Here is a 6,000-nt window from a genome sequence, read left to right on the forward strand (position 1 = left end):
TTCGGGGATGAAGGTACAAATCCAACCTAAAAGAGATTGAACCTGCCCTAATAATAGGCCTCTACTTTATTCTGATCGTATTCATGTGCGCTTTCTGACTAACATGCAATCAATAGGATTAACCCTAAACCTGTTTAATCTACGTTGGTTGAATATAATGCACAAATAAACTATTATTGGCGATCACTTGAAATTATAATCACAATTAACCTAACAAGATTATTAAATTATCTTATTAAGCGTGATTGCAAGTACCAATTCCCTTTAACCTGCAATAAAAGGTGATCAAGCAATAACAATATAAAATATGATACATATCAAGCAACATAAAAATAATATCATGAATAATAATAATCAATCATAATCATAATCATAAATATTAGGAAGAACATAGGAAGCATCATACTTTTAATCATACTTAATATTAAAGATACCCTAGACATGATACTAGGAATCATAAATAACCATCTAAGCATGATATCTACATCATAATATCAATTAAACCAATAAAGCACTTACTTGGATGCCTCGTACCTCTTTCTAATTACAAAATACACACGTTAGTAACTTCAAGGAAAATAATAATCAAAACAATTAAATTAAATAATTGAAAGAGAGATTTGGGACCAAACCCTCAGAAATTAAAACCTTTCACGTCTAGGGCGAAGGCAACTTCGAATACGGCTAGGTGTTTCTAGATCTTGTGAATGCGGAATTTTGTGTGAAAACAAAGTATTAAAGAAAGAATGAATGAACGGTGAATTATTGATGAAAGAAGTGAAGATGATGAAAAGAATTGATGAAAACTTAAGAATAAAGAGAATTGGTGACTCTTCCCCCTTTTGAAAACGGAATTTTCGATACGATATTTATAGAGAAAATCATCCAAAAAAGATAATTTATCAAAACAGAGTCTGAAGATCGCAAAAACACATTGGCGCCAGCCCTGGCTCATTGGCGCCAGGACCAGTGGCTAGCGCCAGGCGCCAATGCTGGCGTCTGGCGCCAATCCTGGTTCCAGGCGCCAAGGCCTGGGGTTGGACGCCAATTCGGATTTCAACGCGTTTTCGAAATTCTGATAATTTTACCGTACTGGAAGATAAAATAATATAATTTCAGTCGAAAATGCTATTTTATCTAATTAAAACTCTGAAGAGTCCTAATTAAATTAAGAATGATAAGACCTTCTAGAATGTTCTAGAAGACTAAAGCCATTCCTAATTACATTAGGAATGATAAATCATATTAGGCCCTCCCCTAGATCATTGGGCCGTACTTAAAACTCAAACCGGGCCCAGTTTAGTAAATTAGCCATAAATTCCTCAATATTCATCAGAATTGGGCTTATAATATATCGTTGGAAAGGTCTTTGCAAACCCCATCCAACTACACCACTATTGGACCCATATCATGGACCAACCAAACTGGATTGGCTGTTTTCTTAAAATAAAGTTTTCAAAAACAGAGAGAAGAGAAAAGAAAAGAAATAAAACTTTCCGCAACACTAGACCTTTCCACACTTTCATTTCATTCGATTATGATTCGACGTGAAAGGTACTCATCACTGGGTTTGGCTTTGGGGAGACACAAATGGGTGTCTACAAGAAGGTTTGGGTTTCAAAAAGAAGTTCCAAAAAGAAAAGAAATATGTTGACCTGCCTAGTAGTATAGTTTGTTATTTCTGTGGCAATACTGGACACAAACAAGTTAAGTGTCCTAAGAAAGAAAAGAGTACACAGAAAAATAAAAAACATGTAGAACAGATTTGGATCGAAAAGAATAAACCTACTGTTGTTACACAGGAACCCAAAGAAACCTGGGTTCCTGAACCTAATGTTTGATTTCTCATGCAGGTTCCAGTGAGGGGGAACAACACTTGGTACCTCGAAAGTGGTTGTTCTAAGCACATGACTGGAGACAAATCTAGATTTCTCTCACTGGATACCTACTATGGGGGAACTGTGACCTTTGGTGATAACATGACAGGAGATATAGTTGCTATTGGCAAAGTAGGAAGGTCAAGTTCCCATGCTATTGATAATGTATTTTTGGTCGAGGGTCTCAAACACACCTTGTTGAGTATTTCACAATTTTGTGACAAAGGTAACTCCGTAAGCTTTACTTCTAATAAGTGCAGAATCATTCACAATGACACTGGGAACATCATCTTAGAAGGAACTCGTAAAGGTAACACATATGTAGTTGATCTTAACGAAGTTCCTAATAGCAGTTTAACATGTCTTAGTGTCATTGAGAATGATCCTTTATTGTGGCACAAGAGATTTGGACATGCAAGCTTTACTCTACTTGATAAATTGAGATATAAGGAACTAGTGGAAGGACTTCCATGTATTAAGTTCATGTATGACAAAGTGTGTGATGCTTCTGTTAGAGGAAAACAGACTCGAGTTTCTTTTAAGTCCAAGAAAATGGTAAGTACCAAAAGACCTTTGGAACTTGTTCATATGGATCTATGTGGTCCCATGAGAATCCAAAGTAGAAGTGGTAAGAGATATGTTATGGTTATTGTTGATGACTTTTCAAGGTTTACTTGGGTTTTCTTTCTTGTTAGTAAATATGAAACGTTTGATGAATTTGTAGCTTTTGTAAAGAAAGAACAGAGAAGAACAGGTAATCCATTGATACACCTCAGATCAGATCATGGTACTGAATTTGAAAATTCAAAATTTGATGAATTTTGCACTGAGCATGGAATGGATCACAACTTCTCTGCCCCAAGGACTCCTCAACAAAATGGAGTAGTGGAACGCAAGAACAGAAGCCTTGAAGACATGGCTAGAACAATGCTAATCTCAAGTGGTTTGCCTAGGAACTTCTGGGCTGAAGCAGTGAATACATCATGCTATATTCTTAACAGAGTATCAGTTAGAGCCATCATCAACAAAACCCCTTATGAGTTGATCAAAGGGAGAAAACCTAATATTTCTTACTTTAGATCTTTTGGTTGTAAATGTTTTGTTCATAACAATGGTAAAAGGAACTTGGGAAAGTTTGATGAACGTAGTGATGAGGCTGTATTCTTAGGATATGCCTCTAATAGTAAAGCATATAGAGTTTATAATAAAAGGACAATGTGTGTTGAGGAATCTGTACATATTATATTTGATGAAACTGAACAGTCTCTAAATGATGTACAGGAGTGTGATAATGATTTCGAAATTGGACTTGTCCGCAAGACAGATCCAGATGAAAAATCAACATCATTGCAGAAGCAGCAAGTGGAAATCGGTGAGCAGACAAATCTGGAAGCAAATGAAGAACCAGAAACGGAGAATGCTCCAGGAACTCCTGCTCAAGAACAAAATCAAAATCAGAATGAGGAGAATCCTATTGAGGCTCCAACTGAGGCTCAAGAACAAGTTCCTACAGAAGAACCAGTCATCAACGATCAGGAAAGATTGTATCCAGTGAAGGACTTTACACCTACACGATGGAAACATCAGAAGTCACATCCTGTAGATGCAATCATGAGTGATATTACAAAAGGAACTCAGACTAGATCTCAGCTTAGGAACTTCTGTGCATTATATGCATTCCTTTCTTCTATGGAACCTAAGAATTATGTTGAAGCTTTAACTGACGCAGACTGGATTAATGCTATGCAAGCTGAACTAAATGAGTTTGAAAGAAATAAAGTATGGCATCTGGAACCTAGACCCAAAGATAAGAAGACAATAGGCTTAAAGTGGGTGTTTAGGAACAAGCTGGATGAGCATGGTATTATTGTCAGAAATAAAGCAAGACTGGTGGTACAAGGTTTCAATCAACAAGAAGGAATAGATTATGAAGAAACATTTGCTCCAGTAGCCAGGTTAGAGGCTATACATTTACTTATTGCTTTTGCTGCTTATATGGGATTCACGTTGTTCCAGATGGATGTAAAATGTGCATTTCTAAATGGTTTTCTAAATGAAGAAGTCTATGTGGAACAACCTCCTGGATTTGAAAATCCAGAGTTCCCAAACCATGTCTACAAGCTTGACAAAGCTCTCTATGGGCTAAAGCAAGCTCCTAGAGCATGGTATGAAAGATTGTCAAAGTTCCTACTTCAAAATGATTTTAAACGTGGCAAAATAGATAAAACTTTGTTTTTAAAATCAAATGGAACTGACATATTAGTTGTACAAATTTATGTTGATGATATTTTGTTTGGTGCAACTAATGAATCTTTGTGTAAGTATTTTGCTGACCTTATGAGTGGAGAATTTGAAATGAGCATGATGGGAGAACTAAATTTCTTCCTCGGACTGCAAATAAAGCAATCTAAGAAAGGAATCATGATCCATCAACAAAAGTATATCAAGGAACTGATCAAGAAATACAAACTTGAAAATGCTAAGACAAATGATACTCCAATGAGCATTGCAACCAGATTAGATGATGATCCATCTGGAACTTGTGTTGATCAACCTATGTACAGAGGTATGATAGGATCTTTACTTTATTTAACAGCTAGTAGACCTGACATATCTTTCAGTGTAGGTTTGTGTGCCAGGTTCCAAGCAAACCCAAAGGAGTCTCACCTGAAAGCAGTAAAGAGAATCCTTAGATACTTGAAAGGAACTGATGACTTGTGTCTCTTCTATCCTAGAAGTGACTCATTTGGTTTACATGGATTTACTGATGCTGACTATGCAGGTGATTTGGTGAATAGAAAAAGCACTTCAGGTATGGTACAGTTCTTAGGACCTTGTTTAGTTTCTTGGGGTTCCAAGAAGCAAAACACAGTTGCTTTATCTACAGCTAAAGCTGAATACGTGGCAGCAGCAGCATGTTGTTCACAAGTACTTTGGATAAAACAACAGGTTAGAGATTTTGGTCTTATTTTTGAATGTGTACCTATCTACTGTGACAACACAAGTGCTATATGTATTTCTAAAGATCCAGTTCAGCACTCTAAGGTAAAACACATCCACATTAGGCATCACTTTCTAAAAGATAATGTGGAGCAAGGGAATATTAAATTGGAATTTTGTAATACGGAATATCAACTTGCAAATATTTTGACCAAACCCTTGAACAGAGAAAGATTTGAGAAATTGAGACTGGAACTTGGAATGATCAAGCTGAATTGATTGCTTCTGAAGTTCCTAGATATGGCAAAGTCATAAATAATGGAAATAGAGCAAAAAGAGCATTTAGTACAATTTTGGTGTGCTAAGCATAGCTGAAGTGTCACCGTTGTTGGCTACCAAAGGTAAGTTCATTAAATTGCTAAACTATGTAAGTTATTAAATATGTACATTGCACATATGTAAAAGGCGTGTTCCAATTGTGTATTTATAGAATGTTTCTTTTAAATTAAATGAATTTGAAAAGAAAAGTTTTTGGTAAAATCCATCCAGTGAATTTTGAAAAATTAATTGAACTTGTTCAATTAATGACTGAATAGTGAAATCCCTTAAAATACCTCACACCGCTTCATTTATTATAAAAGGCTGATTTCACCCACCTCTTTCACCTCACTGTCAAATCAATTAACTCCTTCTCAGTAAAAAAACCCTCTTGAACTTTAAAACCTTCTCCAGAACAACAATGGTAATCATTGCTGAAATTGTATCATCAGAAAACTCTCAACACTCCGAAAACACCATTCAAGAAGAAACATCTCCTTTAGCCATGGTGAACTACAAATCGTCTTCTACCTCAAACAAAACTCCTGAAAACCCTAAAAACTCTTCTCCGAAACCTAAAGAAGTAGACAGTAAGAGTGATCAAGGAGAATCTTCTGTCTCAAGTGTTCTTCAACAGTTAAAAGAGTGGAAAGAGAAGAAACAAAGGGAGAAGTCTCTTGAAGAGCAAATCGAAGAAGTTGACGAGTTTGCTCAAGGAAAAAACTCAAAAGAGACAAAAGAGGAGGACGAAGAAGAAGAAGAGATGAATGAGGGAGAAGAAGATAAAGAAGATGAGAACAATTCATAAAAGGAAGAATCTGAAAAGGAAGATGAAGAAGAGGAGGTGACTAATCAAGCGGAACTT

The sequence above is a fragment of the Chenopodium album genome, chromosome 2 (assembly GCF_948465745.1).
Source record: "Chenopodium album chromosome 2, dcCheAlbu1.1, whole genome shotgun sequence".
NCBI classification, from domain to species: domain Eukaryota; kingdom Viridiplantae; phylum Streptophyta; class Magnoliopsida; order Caryophyllales; family Amaranthaceae; genus Chenopodium; species Chenopodium album.